At 41.5% G+C, this 15,803-nt stretch overlaps 1 long non-coding RNA gene across 1 annotated transcript; it reads right to left on the bottom strand.

Moving 5' to 3' along the window:
* Window positions 1-5,695: 5,695 nt before the first annotated feature.
* On the bottom strand, window positions 5,696-6,395 carry LOC132888946 (uncharacterized). The gene is made up of 3 exons (XR_009654983.1): window positions 6,314-6,395; window positions 5,889-6,045; window positions 5,696-5,744 (listed from the first exon to the last, which is right to left on the bottom strand). It is a non-coding gene; the product is annotated as an uncharacterized LOC132888946 (long non-coding RNA).
* Between the last annotated feature and the right edge of the window lie 9,408 nt (window positions 6,396-15,803).

Here is a 15,803-nt window from a genome sequence, read left to right as displayed (position 1 = left end):
TTAGCAAGTTCAGTGCATTCAAATTGTGATGTTGAAATAAATTGAAATAATCATTCCAATTAACTTGGAAAAGCAAGTTGGCACAAAAAACATTACGTTATCCTAAATTATTATTTTTGGGGGGCTTGTTCCACCTTTATTGGATAGGACAGTGTAGAGACAGGAAATGAGTGGGAGAGAGACAGGGAGGGATCGGGAAATGACCTCGGGTCAGAATCAAACCCAGGTCCCCGGATTTATGGTATGGCGCCTTATCCACCTGAGCCGCAACACCCCGAAATGTTCTTTCAAGTTCACATAGAAGAGTATTTTATGTTGAGTTGACTTGACTTGCCTTTAGAAGTTCAGTCCAACAAATTGTTTAGTTGAAATAAATTGAAATAATAATGCCAATTAACTTAGAAGAGCAAGTTGGCACATCATGGTTCTAAGTTGAGTTTACTCAAAATCCTTTGGCAGCAGGTTGCGTTACATTTTTAAGTTGGCTTGACTATTTTTTTTTTTACAATGATTTAGTGTGCATTACATTTTTTAGTTAACACAAACCTCTCAACACTTAAGTTCTACTTCACTTTGCCTATTATTACACAAACAGAAACAAATACCAACATACAAGGAGGGAATTCCCTGGCCTCTGTTGAGGAAAGCTTAGTCTATACTCCTATACAATGTCTCGTGTCAGTTTCCATGGACTTCTCACTCCACCTGACCATTGAAACTTTCGAACTTGTGAAGTGCGCATGCGCAGTGGCATTGGTTAAGGGGCGTCAATCAGCACTTGAATATATAAGTTCACTTAACTTAATTTTCCAATTCCTATGAACTTGTGGCGAAGGAAAGGCGTCTCAACTATTTTTTTTTAGTTACTTGAACAATTAGAAGGGAAATTTGTTCATTCAACTTAGAATCTTTTTTTCACTCAACAATTTTGCAAGTTAAATTTTTTACAGTGTAGGACCACATGAAGCTAGAAGTACCGTAGGTTTTACACACTGAGAACACATCGATAACATTACCCAGATAGCTTTCTTTCATCTCAGAAATATTGCTAAGATAAAAAATTTAATTCCACTTCACGAAGCAGAAAAACTAGTTCATGCTTTTGTTACCTCCAGGTTGGATTACTGTAATGGCTTACTGTCTGGATGTTCTAATAAGTGCATAAACAAGCTCCAAGCAGCAAGAGTCCTTACTAGAACTAGAAAATATGACCACATCACCCCGTCTTATCCATATGACCACATCACCCCTGTCTTATTGACCTTTAAAGCACTGAATGGTCTCGTGCCACAGTACCTGACTGAACTTCTGCTCCTCTATGACCCGCCGCGTCTACTTGGATCAAAAGGTGCAGGCTATCTGCTGGTACCTCGTATAGTGAAGGCTACATCAGGGGGCAGAGCCTTTTCTTACAAAGCCCCACAGTTATGGAACAGCCTTCCAAGCAGTGTTCTGGAATCAGGCACAGTCTCAGCATTTAAGTCTAGACTGAAAACATATCTGTTTAGTCAAGCCTTTTGTTAATGGTGTTTATGAGGTAAAGGTGTAGATCTGGAGGGTCCTCAGACATGGAGAGTTTTGCTAAACTGGGATGTATGGATGCTGTCAGTCCCCCACTCACTTGCTCACTCGAGTTTGTTGCCGGTGTAGTGGCTGCTGCTTTATGTCCCGGGGCTCCCTCATGCCTGTGTTACCTTCTGGCTCTCCCCTTTTAGTTATGCTGTCATAATTAGTTTTGCCGGAGTCCCTGCTTGTACTCAGCACAAAATGTATACTGTTCCTACTTATTCAGGTGACATTGGGCATACCCAACAACCTCTGTTTTCTCTACCCCCCCCATCTGTCCCTCTGAGTTACATGTCAATCCTGAGATCAAGATGCTGACCTCTTTTGCTCCTCAGACCTGCCTGATCCATCCTGATGCCCTATGTCTGGTTGGAGTCTCATCACATTGCTCCTGCAGACGACAGCCCCATATGGACAGTTGAAAGTCACACTTGGAAGACGCTCTGGACACTTACAGTAATGCTTTTATGGCTGAGGACTACAGTTCATTTGCTAACTTTAGGTCTGCAGTTGTTATGAACAGTTTTGCACTCAAGTTTCCATCAATGAAGATTTATAACATCAACGAAACTGACTTCATGTTAAAACTGTTAATGTTCTCGTCATGTTGTCTGTTGTTGCCCAAATGAGGATGGGTTCCCTTTTGAGTCTGGTTCTTCTTGAGGTTTCTTCCTCATGTCGTCTGAGGGAGTTTTCCCTTGCCACCGTCGCCACAGGCTTGCTCATCGGGGATAGATTAGGGATAAAATTAGCTCATGTTTAAAGTCATTCAAATTCTGTAAAGATGCTTTGCGACAACGTTTATTGTTAAAAGCGCCATACAAATAAACTTGACTTTACCTTCAAAAACTAAAGAGCTTCATTTTAAGTTTGTTCATAATATATATCCCTCAGGTGAACTCCTGAGACAAAGATTCAACTTTGATCAAAATAATTGCACATTCTGTGACAATGAAATAGAAAGCATGGATCACGAATTTTTCTTCTGTCTGTATAACGATACCTTTTTGGTGTGACATGTATGATTGGTTCGAAGCAAAAATCTCTTTTCTTACACAATTTATCAGAAATGAGGTTACATTTGGAATAATAATGGAGGATCAAGAGACTGAATATCTCTTTCATATTTTAGTTATTCTGGACAAATGTTATATTCATAAATGTAAATATATTAAAAGACAAATCTTGATTTTCTTTGAGAGAACTATCATATTACAAATCATTAAAATTTATGAAAAATAAAACAGAGCAGAAATTACTGAATATTATTGTCTTAAACTTGTTAGAAATGACCCCTTAATTGTTTTATTTTTATTTTTGTTCAGTTAACATTGTGCTCTTTTTGTGCTTGCCATATATTATTGTACATTTCCTGCCTCAATTAAAAAAAAACCCAAATCAGTAAATAGTGGTGTATTTCATGTGACAGCGCCCCCTAGAGGAGACACACAACTTACATGAAGTATAAAAGCTTCACACTGCGGAAGCGTCGAGGTCGAACTTCCGGTGTGGATTTGATCCAGAAATGAAAATCAGCCTTAACAGAATCCTCACAAATCAGATCAAATACATTTATTTGTTTAAAGTCACAGGGTTATACGATAGTACAATGTTTATTTCTCTGTAATGTTTCAGAAATCTCAGCGAAATAAAAATGAAGCAGAAAATTCTTCCACATATCACTTTTAATTCAAGGATTTTAACAAAAACATCACAAACATTTAGGAATTAAAGACATTTTTACAAATTTGCTCCATTTGAACAGGCTCAAAAATAATTGGACAGACTGAAATGCTTATAAATGAAAGGATTAGTTTTAATACTTGGATCATTATCCAGTGGTGTAGTGGATAGCACTGTCACCTCACAGCAAGAAGGTCCTGGGTTCGAGCCCAGTGGCTGCTGGGGGGTTTTCTGTGCGGAGTTTGTGTGTTCTCCCCGTGTCTGTGTAGGTTTCCTCCGGGTGCTCTGGTTTCCCCCACAGTCCAAAGACATGCAGGTTAGGTTAACTGGTGGCTCTAAATTGACCATAGGTGTGAATGGTTGTGTGCCTCTATTAGGCCGTAAGGTGAACCCCATTTTCGTTTCATCTCGCTCCGACGTCTCCGAACTACAAAATATTTATTTTAAAACTAAGAATGAGTACTAGAAAGTGTGGCGAAAAAAGTTCTCACCTTATTGAGGTATTTCACCTGACGTCACAGGGTCACGTGACGCCCCAGTGTCCGCCATTTTGGACGGCAAGCTAGCTAATGTCAACAACAGTAGCTGGTATGTTACTGTAGCAATGTTTACGTTCAGCCATTTGGATGACTGTTAAAACCTTTCAGTCTCAAGTTTTTCCTTTACTGGATTTACTAGTTTACTGAGCCAGCCAGCCCTGGAGCTGGCTAGCCAGCCAGCCAGCCAGCCAGCCCCGGAGCCAGCCAGCCAGCCAGCCAGCCAGCCCCGGAGCCAGCCAGCCAGCCAGCCAGCCAGCCCCGGAGCCAGCCAGCCAGCCAGCCAGCCAGCCCCGGAGCCAGCCAGCCAGCCAGCCAGCCCCGGAGCCGGCCAGCCAGCCAGCCAGCCCCGGAGCCGGCCAGCCAGCCAGCCCCGGAGCCGGCCAGCCAACCCCGGAGCCGGCTAGCTAGCCAGCCAGCCAACCCCGGAGCCGGCCAGCCAGCCAGCCAGCTAGCCCCGGAGCTGGCCAGCTAGCCAGCCAGCCAGCCTCGGAGCGCTAACTAGCCAGCCAGCCAGCCCCGGAGCGCTAGCTAGCCAGCCAGCCGGCCAGCCAGCCCCGGAGCGCTAGCTAGCTAGCCAGCTAGCGCCAGCCAGCCCGCCCCGGAGCGCGCTCAGTAAACTAGTAAATACAGTAAAGGAAAAACTTAACAGGCCATGTCTCAACAGACTAAGAAGTTATTTCAGTGACATTTAATAACATTTTGTTTATCCTGAGGACCGAAAGTAAATGAAAATGTGAACAAACCTTAGCTGTCAGTGAACAATCCTGGTGGAAGCAGGTAAACGTCGTTCTCTAAGCCTGCTAACCTCAATTTTTGCAAATACCTCTCCCTCTGCTCGTCCTGTAAATGCCCTACGTCGCTGGATAGTGAAGGTGTTTTCTGCATCTCGCTCCTTTTTCTTTTATGTTTTTCGTTTGTCGCCTTCCTCGTATTCAAACTGATTCGAGCCATGCCATTCAAAATGGCAGCGTCACATGACTTGGTCACGTGAGTGAAATACCTCAATAATCCTGTCAATTCCTCGCACCGAGCGATTGCGTGGCAAATTATTTTCCTCTAAAAATGACGTGTCGGGACATCACGTGACCGGTCTGGACCAATCGCGTTGCCGATTTTTGACCACAGATCAACTGACAGCTTGCGTAATTACAGTCACATTAGTAGAAAGTCTCCAAAACACCATCCAAAGTGGGTGAAATGTCTTCCAAGTCCTAAATAGTGCTTTAAATACATCACTCAGACAATATTGCATATATGTGGTATATTGAAGTGTTTATATTATTATTAGAATAAAAATAATTTTTATTATCACCATTATTATAGTACAAAATATGGTGTAATGGTCTATGACTAGGACCATTCATGTATTCATTCTCTTAGGTTATTAACTATAAAGTACTGATCAACCATAAAACAATTTGCTTGAAAAACAGACCTACAATATTACACAGGCAGTAATGGAATAGAGTATTGACTCGTCATTGTGGGCTATACACACCATGGATTAGCCATAAAATGGCATATATAATATATAGGCAATGCGTGTGATTTCAGATCAAGATTTAAGAAATTGTGCAGGAAGAAGAGTCCATAGGAATAATAATACATAATAATAATAATAATAATACAACCTATATATAATATTGCAGTTCTATTGCTCAGTTCAGAGGCACAATGGCAGGGATTCAAGTATTCACTACCTATGCAGCGGCACAGTAGAGGTAGGTAAACGCACTAGGCAGCACTATGCACCTGCAGCAGCGGCAACAAAGAAGATGCAAGACTGAGTCATCATACAACAGAACTATGTGGCAAATTGCAAACTTTAATAGAAAATGTAAACAACAAAACAGTGATATATACACATTACAAATGCAAATTTATATATACACAAAATATATATATAAGTCCTGTGGCACGGTGCAAAAAGGCAGGGGTCAGCATCCAGGCAATGACCTAGGTGTCAGTGACAGAGAAAGAGAGAGGGGGGGGAAGACACACACACACACACACACACAGTGCTGTGACTAATTGTCTTCACATTGAACAGTAGCAAGTAGCATTCTATGGTCATGTATGAGAAGTTAGTACATGGCTTACTTGTCCTTCTCTTGTCTAGCAGGCTCATTCAGAAATCTGGTGTACTGCTGGTAGCAGCTCTTGTGGTACTGCACCTCCAGAGCCACACAGTCTTTGTCCTTAATGTGTACCAGAATACTGTGGTCATCTTTAGTCTCAGCAGCAGTCTGCAACTTGCCTTGCCAGACAGAAAGACATGCTTATTACCACATAGGAATTTAAGTTTGCCAGTAGCATATTCACATAAAGGCACACATATGTTACATGCATACAAACATTGAAACATAACATCCATGCATGCAAACACACTTGCAGAGGGAGATAGCACTGTAGATAGTCATCAGTGATAGTGACCCTTTGTGTGTGGGGGGGCAGGGGGGTTGATCAGTGATTGTGACCCTTTGTGTGAGTGAGTGAATGTGTGTGTGTGGGGGGGGTTTGCTTACCTGCTGTTAAGGTCTCAGCTTTTGAAAGAGCTTCCCTTTGTCGTTTGCCTCCCTTTAAGACGAATTTGAGGTTTTTTTTTTTTACATATAATGCACAGGCCAAGAAGGACGGGACCTGAGCTGGACATAGGCAGTGCTGACCTGGATCTAAGACTCTTAGTGCTGCCCGATGTTGAGGGGGCAGCTTCGGGGGGTCTTGCGGCGTCTTGAGTTTCATCTCCCCCTTCTTTCTCGCGCACCATACGCTTTCCCGCTCGTTCAATAGCAAGTTTGTCCGTAAACCTGCGGTAACATGCAGGGTGGAAGGCAGCATCCTCGGGTATCTTGTCAAACTCTAAATCTAAACAGTGTTTGTAGTTTTCGGCTACTCTCCTGTTCTCACCGCTCAACTGCAGCCACTGTCGGATACTGTCCCGGTATGTATTCCACCGTTTGAAGGTAAATTCCTGGGTCACTCCGTGCTTCACAGAAGCTATATGCATATAGCACTGCTTACGTGCAAGAAGTTTTCTCCTTTTTGCCGTTATTTCCAAACTTTCCTCTCCTCCACTGCTGCTAGACGAGGCTGTGGCGACTGCCATGTTGGTCTCTTGTTTACGAAATGGGGATACGTCAGCAACCGTGGAACCTGTTCTGTAGCGAAATCTTATTCCGCGGTGCCAAAATATCATTCCGCGCTGATGACATTAGTTCGCTTTTTCAAGCCTTCGTGCGAAAAATTGACAGCATTACAAGGTGAGAACTTTTTGATGACATCATTTCATAATACGTCCATTTTTAAGAATTGGATATTATGTAGTTCGGAGACGTCGGAGCGGAATCTTGTTTCTGAAAGACTTTTCGGGGTTCACCTTACGGCCTATTGAGGTATTTCACTCACGTGACCAAGTCATGTGACGCTGCCATTTTGAATGGCACGGCTCGAATCAGTTTGAATACGAGGAAGGCGACAAACGAAAAACATAAAAGAAAAAGGAGCGAGATGCAGAAAACACCTTCACTATCCAGCGACGTAGGGCATTTACAGGGCGAGCAGAGGGAGAGGTATTTGCAAAAATTGAGGTTAGCAGGCTTAGAGAACGACGTTTACCTGCTTCCACCAGGATTGTTCACTGACAGCTAAGATTTGTTCACATTTTCATTTACTTTCGGTCCTCAGGATAAACACAATGTTATTAAATACCATTGAAATAACTTCTTAGTCTGTTGAGACATGGCCCGTTATAAGTTTTTCCTTTACTGTATTTACTAGTTTACTGAGCGCGCTCCGGGGCTGGCTGGCCGGCTAGCTAGCGCTGCTCCGGGGCCGGCTGGCTAGCGCTGCTCCGGGGCTGGCTGGCCGGCTAGCTAGCGCTCCGGGGCTCGCTGGCTGAGTAAACTAGTAAATCCAGTAAAGGAAAAACTTGAGACTGAAAGGTTTTAACAGTCATCCAAATGACTGAACGTAAACATTGCTACAGTAACATACTAGCTACTGTTGTTGACATTAGCTAGCTTGCCGTCCAAAATGGCGGACACCGGGGTGTCACGTGACCCTGTGACGTCAGGTGAAATACCTCAATATGTATCAGCCCTGTGATGGCCTGGCGACTTGCCCAGGGTGTACCCCGCCTCTCACCCATAGTCAGCTGGGATAGGCTCCAGCTTGCCCGCGACCCTGTCGGACAGGATAAGCGGTTACAGATAATGGATGGATGGATCATAATCCATCTGTACTGAAACTTCAAAGTGAAGATTCTCTTTGGGGTTTTTTTCAAGTACAGATATAAAATAAGCTTTTAAAAAAACAGATAAATAACTGACATAATCACACATTTCATTTAATTGTATGATTGTGGAACTTCATTACAATTCAAATATTAATAAAGATCATTTACAGCTCACACTGATATTAAAATGATCAATAAAATTTGTTAAAAGCAGCTGCTGATGTCTGTGTGGATAAAACTGAACAAACATGAGTTTCTCCTTTCAACAAAAATACAAACATTATTCTTGTTTTATTTAGAACTAAAAATGTCCCTTAAAAATACAGCATGACCAAAAATAAGTGTTAATCAGGAATAAAATAATTGCAGCATGTGATCATGAATGAATTAAGTCTCGATTTGTGCCAAATGCTGCCATCTGCTGGGACAAAGATGAAATGACGTGGCCCACGATCTTCTCCGATAATCTGCAGGAGAAATAAACCACATTATTGTTATTTCATGTGCAGTTTGAATGACTGTATAAATCCACATGAGCAGAGGTGAAGTCAGGGAGGCGGAGACAAACTGCACTGTGATCATATGAGGAACCGCCCCTTTATCAACCCCTACAAAGGGAACAAGGAAGGGATTAAAGAGAAAGTGAAAGCAGTTACAGCTCACAGCGAGAAGAAACCCTTATTTTCACATTAATTTCTGAAATGAACTGCAGGATTTTCACCGACTCTGAAATATAAACACAGACAATTCTCACTCCCTGAAAAGAGGCGAGTAAAATAAAGGTATGTTCTTCAGTGAATGTTTTATAGTTCAGAGGTTTTGTCAGTGTGTGATTTATCAGGATAAACTGTACATGTTAACAATGTCAGACAGAGACAGAGTCTCTAACACACTGCTGAAACACTGACACTGAAATACAAGCTGATTATAAGTGTTTTTATTGAGTTTAGTTTAAAAACTGTGTCTTTAATGATCAGTGATCAACCGAGACAACAAAGCTGAAAAACAGGTTTAAAGGTTGCTGTGTTTTATTAACTGCTCACAACTAAACTGATTCCAACATGAACACTGAAATACAAGTTAAAATACAATTATACTTTATACTGTGTGTGTGTGTGTGTGTGTGTGTGTGTGTGTGTGTGTGTGTGTGTGTGTGTGAAGTCCAGAGGTGATCACTGGGTGAAACATAAACACTTATAGAAACATATCAGTCAGTGAGAAACTGTGAATGATCCAGTTCCTGAGCTGAGAGCTGTGAGAATGATCAGTGAAATCCTGTGTTTATTACAATCTAATGAAGATGAGAATGTTTACGTGTGTTTTATATCACAGTCTAAATGCTTCCAGTGTCATTGCTGAGGTTTAACACTGCAGACAGGCCTGTGGAGTCAAACAGACTAATCAATAACACCTCATACTGTTACATGTGTGAACTGAATGATGTGATTTCTGACTGAAAAGGTTCAAAATACAGGAGGAAGAAAATGGCTGAATCTTCATCACCAGCAAAAGACAGAAGAAGGAGAAGCATGGATGAACCAGATTCATCATGTAAGTTATACAGCTCATAGATGATAGTTTGTGGTTATGGACGTGTAGCGCATACACCATGCAATACATCATTTAATGAAGGACTGTCAATAAATGAAATGAATAGTGAAAGTAAATGATCGCAATTAATGTTTTAATTATCTTTTATTAAATTTATGCCACTCTTTTCATATAAAAATAAGCTGTGTGTAATAAACCACAAACATAAGCCATTTATTGACACTGAATGTGCCATTATGGAGAAATTTTCTGACTTTATTCAAATATTTAACGATATAATGAATTGTGGGCGGCGTGGTGGTGTAGTGATTAGCACTGTTGCCTCACAGCAAGAAGGTCCTGGGTTCGAGCCCCGTGGCCAGCGAGGGCCTTTCTGTGTGGAGTTTGCATGTTCTCCCCGTGTCCGCGTGGGTTTCCTCCGGGTGCTCCGGTTTCCCCCACAGTCCAAAGACATGCAGGTTAGGTTAACTGGTGACTCTAAATTGAGCATAGGTGTGAATGTGAGTGTGAATGGTTGTCTGTGTCTATGTGTCAGCCCTGTGATGACCTGGCGACTTGTCCAGGGTGTACCCCGCCTCTCGCCCATAGTCAGCTGGGATAGGCTCCAGCTTGCCTGCGACCCTGTAGAACAGGATAAAGCGGCTAGAGATAATGAGATGAGATAATGAATTGCTTCAGTAATTAGATCTGCAGTTAAAAGTGACAAAATAAATTATACTGAACTAGAATCGGGAATAAATAAATTTATTTTTGAAAGATTATAAATAATTAAATGATCATAAATAATTAAATGTGACTCTAAATATGTTGCTTGCCACCTATCTGTCTATCTAAATGGTGCTATGAAAGCCATAAAAAACTGACATGAAATAAACCATGAAAATGAGCATCATGAAATACTCCCCAAAATCAGATACCTTCATTCACAATTAATAAAGTCTGAAAATAAATAAATTTATTTTATGGATACTGAATTTTCGAAGCATATTAAAAGTCATTGATTTATTTATCCAGACCAGTGTAAATGGGGGACCCACAAGATCAGCCATAAAAACATTGGTATTCTGGACAACTTAACTGGAAAATGTCTTACTTAAGAAAGCAAATGACCTGCGACCCAAGTCTAACTTCATAACTAACTGTAACTTCATTACATTTTTTGCAATAACTCATTTAAATATTTAACCTCAATCGTTAAGGTGCTAGAGACAATCCATATCTCTGAAACATAAAACATTAGATTTAGTGTACAGACATAATCAGATCATTAACAAAGCATTTAAATAATATTATGAGAAACTTTTTTACATCAGAAATAAAAGAATATGACCCTCTCCTCTTTCTAAAATCACTGCATTTGAAATGCTTATCATCAGAGCAAAAAGAAAAACTCAAAAAAAACATTATCTGGACAGAAATTAAATCTGATATTAAAAAATTTCCTTGAAAGAAAGCTCAAGGACTGGATGGTCTAACAATATAATTTTATTCAGCTTTTTGGTCAAACACTACCCCTTTGTGGATAGAAGTTGCAAATTCTGTGAAAAACAATCATACGCTTCCACAAACAATGTACCTATGAACTATTTCTGTAACACCAAAGCCAGGCAGAGACAGTGATAGACCTTCTGACTTCAGAACTTTTAATCAACTGTGATTTTAAAAATAATAATAATAAAATAAATAATTGACTAAAGTTATAACAGACTCACACAGGTTTTACCAAATATTATCCATCACAATCAAACTGAATTTATACAAAATAGAGATTTAAAAACTGATACAAAAAACATGTTTATCTTGAATAAAGGATGCAAAGAAGTATAAGAAGGATTGAAGACGAATGGTGGTTGATGCAGAAAAAGCTTTTGATAGACTTGAACAGTTTTATCTGTTTAAAAAGTGCTCTAGGTTTATGACGTCTCGGTGAAAATTATTAATATGATAATCTCCAAAGGCACAAGTATACAACTGGAATTCTTTCTGAAGCCTTTCCCTTGAGTAGAGGCACAGGTCAAGGATACCCTCAATCACCCTCCATATCTACATTAGCAGTTTAATCTTCAGCCGAAAAAATTAGACAGAACAAATAAGTAGCATTACAATTAGTAAGAAGTAATACAAACAGTTTATTTGCTGATGATTTATTACTTTACAGGGAGTGCAGAATTATTAGGCAAATGAGTATGTTGACCACATTACCCTCTCTATGCATGTTGGCCTACTCCAAGCTGCATAGGCTTGAAAGCCTCCTACCAATTAAGCATACCAGGTGATGTGCATCTCTGTAATGAAAAGGGGTGTGGTCTAATGACATCAACACCCTATATCAGGTGTGCAAAATTATTAGGCAACTTCCTTTCCTTTGGCAAAAGGGGTCAGAAGAGGGATTTGACGGACTCAGAAAAGTCAAAAATAGTGACATATATTGCAAAGGGATGGAGCACTCTTAAAATTGCCCAGCTTTTGAAGCGTGACCATCGAACAATCAAGCGCTTCATTCAAAATAGTCAACAGGGTCGCAAGAAGCGCGTTGAAAAAAAAAGGCGCAAACTAACTGCCCGTGAACTGAGGAAAGTCAAGCGTGAAGCTGCCAAGATGCCACTCGCCACCAGTTTTGCCATATTTCAGAGCTGCAACATCACTGGAGTGTCAAAAAGCACAAGGTGTGCAATACTCAGGGACACGGCCAAGGTAACAAAGGCTGAAAAACGACCACCACTGAACAAGACACACAAGATGAAACGTCAAGACTGGGCCAAGAAGTATCACAAGACTGATTTTTCTAAGGTCTTATGGACAGATGAAATGAGAGTGAGTCTTGATGGGCCAGATGGATGGGCTCGTGGCTGGATCAGCAAAGGGCAGAGAGCTCCAGTCCGACTCAGACGCCAGCAAGGTGGAGGTGGGGTACTGGTATGGGCTGGTATCATCAAAGATGAGCTTGTGGGACCTTTTCGGGTTGAGGATGGCGTCAAGCTCAACTCCCAGTCCTATTGTCAGTTTTTGGAAGACACCTTCTTCAAGCAGTGGTACAGGAAGAAGTCAGCATCCTTCAAGAAAAACATGATTTTCATGCAGGACAATGCTCCATCACACGCATCCAAGTACTCCACAGCATGGCTGGCCAGAAAGGGTCTAAAGGAAGAAAGATTAATGACGTGGCCTCCTTGTTCACCTGATCTGAACCCCATAGAAAACCTGTGGTCCCTCATCAAATGTGAGATCTACAAGGAGGGGAGACGGTACACATCTCTGAACAGTGTCTGGGAGGCTGTGGTTGCTGCTGCACGCAATGTTGATCGCAAACAGATCAAAACACTGACCGAATCCATGGATGGCAGGCTTTTGAGTGTCCTTGTAAAGAAAGGCGGCTATATTAGTCACTGATTTGTTTGTTTTTTTGTTTTTGAATGCCAGCAATGTATATTAGTGAATGTTGAGTTGTTATATTGGTTTCCCTGGTGAAAATAAATGAGTGAAATGGGTATATGTTTGTTTTTTGTTAAGTTGCCTAATAATTATGCACAGTTATAGTCACCTGCACACACAGATATCCTCCTAAGATAGCTAAAACTAAGAAAGCCCTACTCCAACTTCCAAAAATACTCAGCTTTGATATTTATGAGTCTTTTGGGTTCATCAAGAACATAGTTGTTTTTCAATAATAAAACTAATCCTCAAAAATACAACTTGCCTAATAATTCTGCACTCCCTGTATAAATAATGTAAATACGTCTAGTCCAGGTCATCACAGGGCTGACACATAGACAACCATTCACACCTATGGTCAATTTAGATCAGGGGTGTCCAAACTGATCCATAAAGGGCCGTGTGGCTGCAGGTTTTCATTCCAGCCATGCAGCAGCACACCTGACTTGGCTCATTCAATCAACTGAACTGTCTTCACACAGTCAAATACTTGCAGCCACACCCACCCTTGATTAAAGGGTGGGTGTGTCAGTTGATTGAATGAGCCAAATCAGGTGTGCTGCTGCATGGCTGGAATGAAAACCTGCAGCCACACGGCCCTTTATGGATCAGTTTGGACATCCCTGATTTAGAGTCACCAGTTAACCTAACCCGTAGTCAGCTGGGATTGGCTCCAGCTTGCCTGCAACCCTGTAGAACAGGATAAAGCGGCTAGAGATAATGAAATGAGATCTAGTCCATTTGTAATTGAAATGACAGAAGTTTAATTTATCAGGTTATAAAATGAATGAGGTTATATCCAGAATTAATTTGGAAAACAATTTAAATTCCAGACAAGGAATATTAAACACCTCAGTTGCTGCATCAGTGGAGAGAAGTCACAGCTGTAAAAAAGACAATTTTCTCCCATTAATTAAAGATCTTAAGCAAGAAGATTCATTTAAAGGTGGGGTATGAGATTTTGGAATAACGGTTCCTGCAAGCCATATTTTAAAAAGAAACACGCCCGCCCTCGCCATGCTCCCACCCCTCCCCGTCTCCACCCCTCCCCCCCCCCCTTATAAAGCCTGAAGGCCTCTGCATGCTCTTGCGACAAGGCTTTCGCAGATAGTTGTAATTTATCGTTGATCGGGGAGTAATAGGCGTGAGCGATGTTATTCACCGCCACAACGCAAGGGGGCGCAAACTCGCGAAATCGCTAGGAGTAGTTGGTGGGTGTGGTTAGTGGAGTGTTTATCCTCTGGTTACTTATAATGACTAGAACTGGAGTCATATAGATGTACGTACTTCCTCGATCAACCGCTCTTCGTGCTGCTCCATCTTCGCTCGTGTTTTTAAAAATGGCGGTCGTGAAAACAAACCAAACCGGGAAAGTAGGGAAGCGGAAGTGCATGTACAGGGAGTGCAGAATTATTAGGCAAGTTGTATTTTTGAGGATTAGTTTTATTATTGAAAAACAACTATGTTCTTGATGAACCCAAAAGACTCATAAATATCAAAGCTGAGTATTTTTGGAAGTTGGAGTAGGGCTTTCTTAGTTTTAGCTATCTTAGGAGGATATCTGTGTGTGCAGGTGACTATAACTGTGCATAATTATTAGGCAACTTAACAAAAAACAAACATATACCCATTTCACTCATTTATTTTCACCAGGGAAACCAATATAACAACTTAACATTCACTAATATACATTGCTGGCATTCAAAAAAAACAAACAAATCAGTGACTAATATAGCCGCCTTTCTTTACAAGGACACTCAAAAGCCTGCCATCCATGGATTCGGTCAGTGTTTTGATCTGTTTGCGATCAACATTGCGTGCAGCAGCAACCACAGCCTCCCAGACACTGTTCAGAGATGTGTACTGTTTCCCCTCCTTGTAGATCTCACATTTGATGAGGGACCACAGGTTTTCTATGGGGTTCAGATCAGGTGAACAAGGAGGCCACGTCATTAATCTTTCTTCCTTTAGACCCTTTCTGGCCAGCCATGCTGTGGAGTACTTGGATGCGTGTGATGGAGCATTGTCCTGCATGAAAATCATGTTTTTCTTGAAGGATGCTGACTTCTTCCTGTACCACTGCTTGAAGAAGGTGTCTTCCAAAAACTGACAATAGGACTGGGAGTTGAGCTTGACGCCATCCTCAACCCGAAAAGGTCCCACAAGCTCATCTTTGATGATACCAGCCCATACCAGTACCCCACCTCCACCTTGCTGGCGTCTGAGTCGGACTGGAGCTCTCTGCCCTTTGCTGATCCAGCCACGAGCCCATCCATCTGGCCCATCAAGACTCACTCTCATTTCATCTGTCCATAAGACCTTAGAAAAATCAGTCTTGTGATACTTCTTGGCCCAGTCTTGACGTTTCATCTTGTGTGTCTTGTTCAGTGGTGGTCATTTTTCAGCCTTTGTTACCTTGGCCGTGTCCCTGAGTATTGCACACCTTGTGCTTTTTGACACTCCAGTGATGTTGCAGCTCTGAAATATGGCAAAACTGGTGGCGAGTGGCATCTTGGCAGCTTCACGCTTGACTTTCCTCAGTTCACGGGCAGTTAGTTTGCGCCTTTTTTTTTCAACGCGCTTCTTGCGACCCTGTTGACTATTTTGAATGAAGCGCTTGATTGTTCGATGGTCACGCTTCAAAAGCTGGGCAATTTTAAGAGTGCTCCATCCCTTTGCAATATATGTCACTATTTTTGACTTTTCTGAGTCCGTCAAATCCCTCTTCTGACCCCTTTTGCCAAAGGAAAGGAAGTTGCCTAATAATTTTGCACACCTGATATAGGGTGTTGATGTCA

The sequence above is a fragment of the Neoarius graeffei genome, chromosome 1, assembly GCF_027579695.1.
Source record: "Neoarius graeffei isolate fNeoGra1 chromosome 1, fNeoGra1.pri, whole genome shotgun sequence".
Classification (NCBI taxonomy): Eukaryota; Metazoa; Chordata; class Actinopteri; order Siluriformes; family Ariidae; genus Neoarius; species Neoarius graeffei.
The sequence above is the reverse complement of the archived record's forward strand: the minus strand, read 5'-3'. Positions and strand labels throughout refer to the sequence as shown.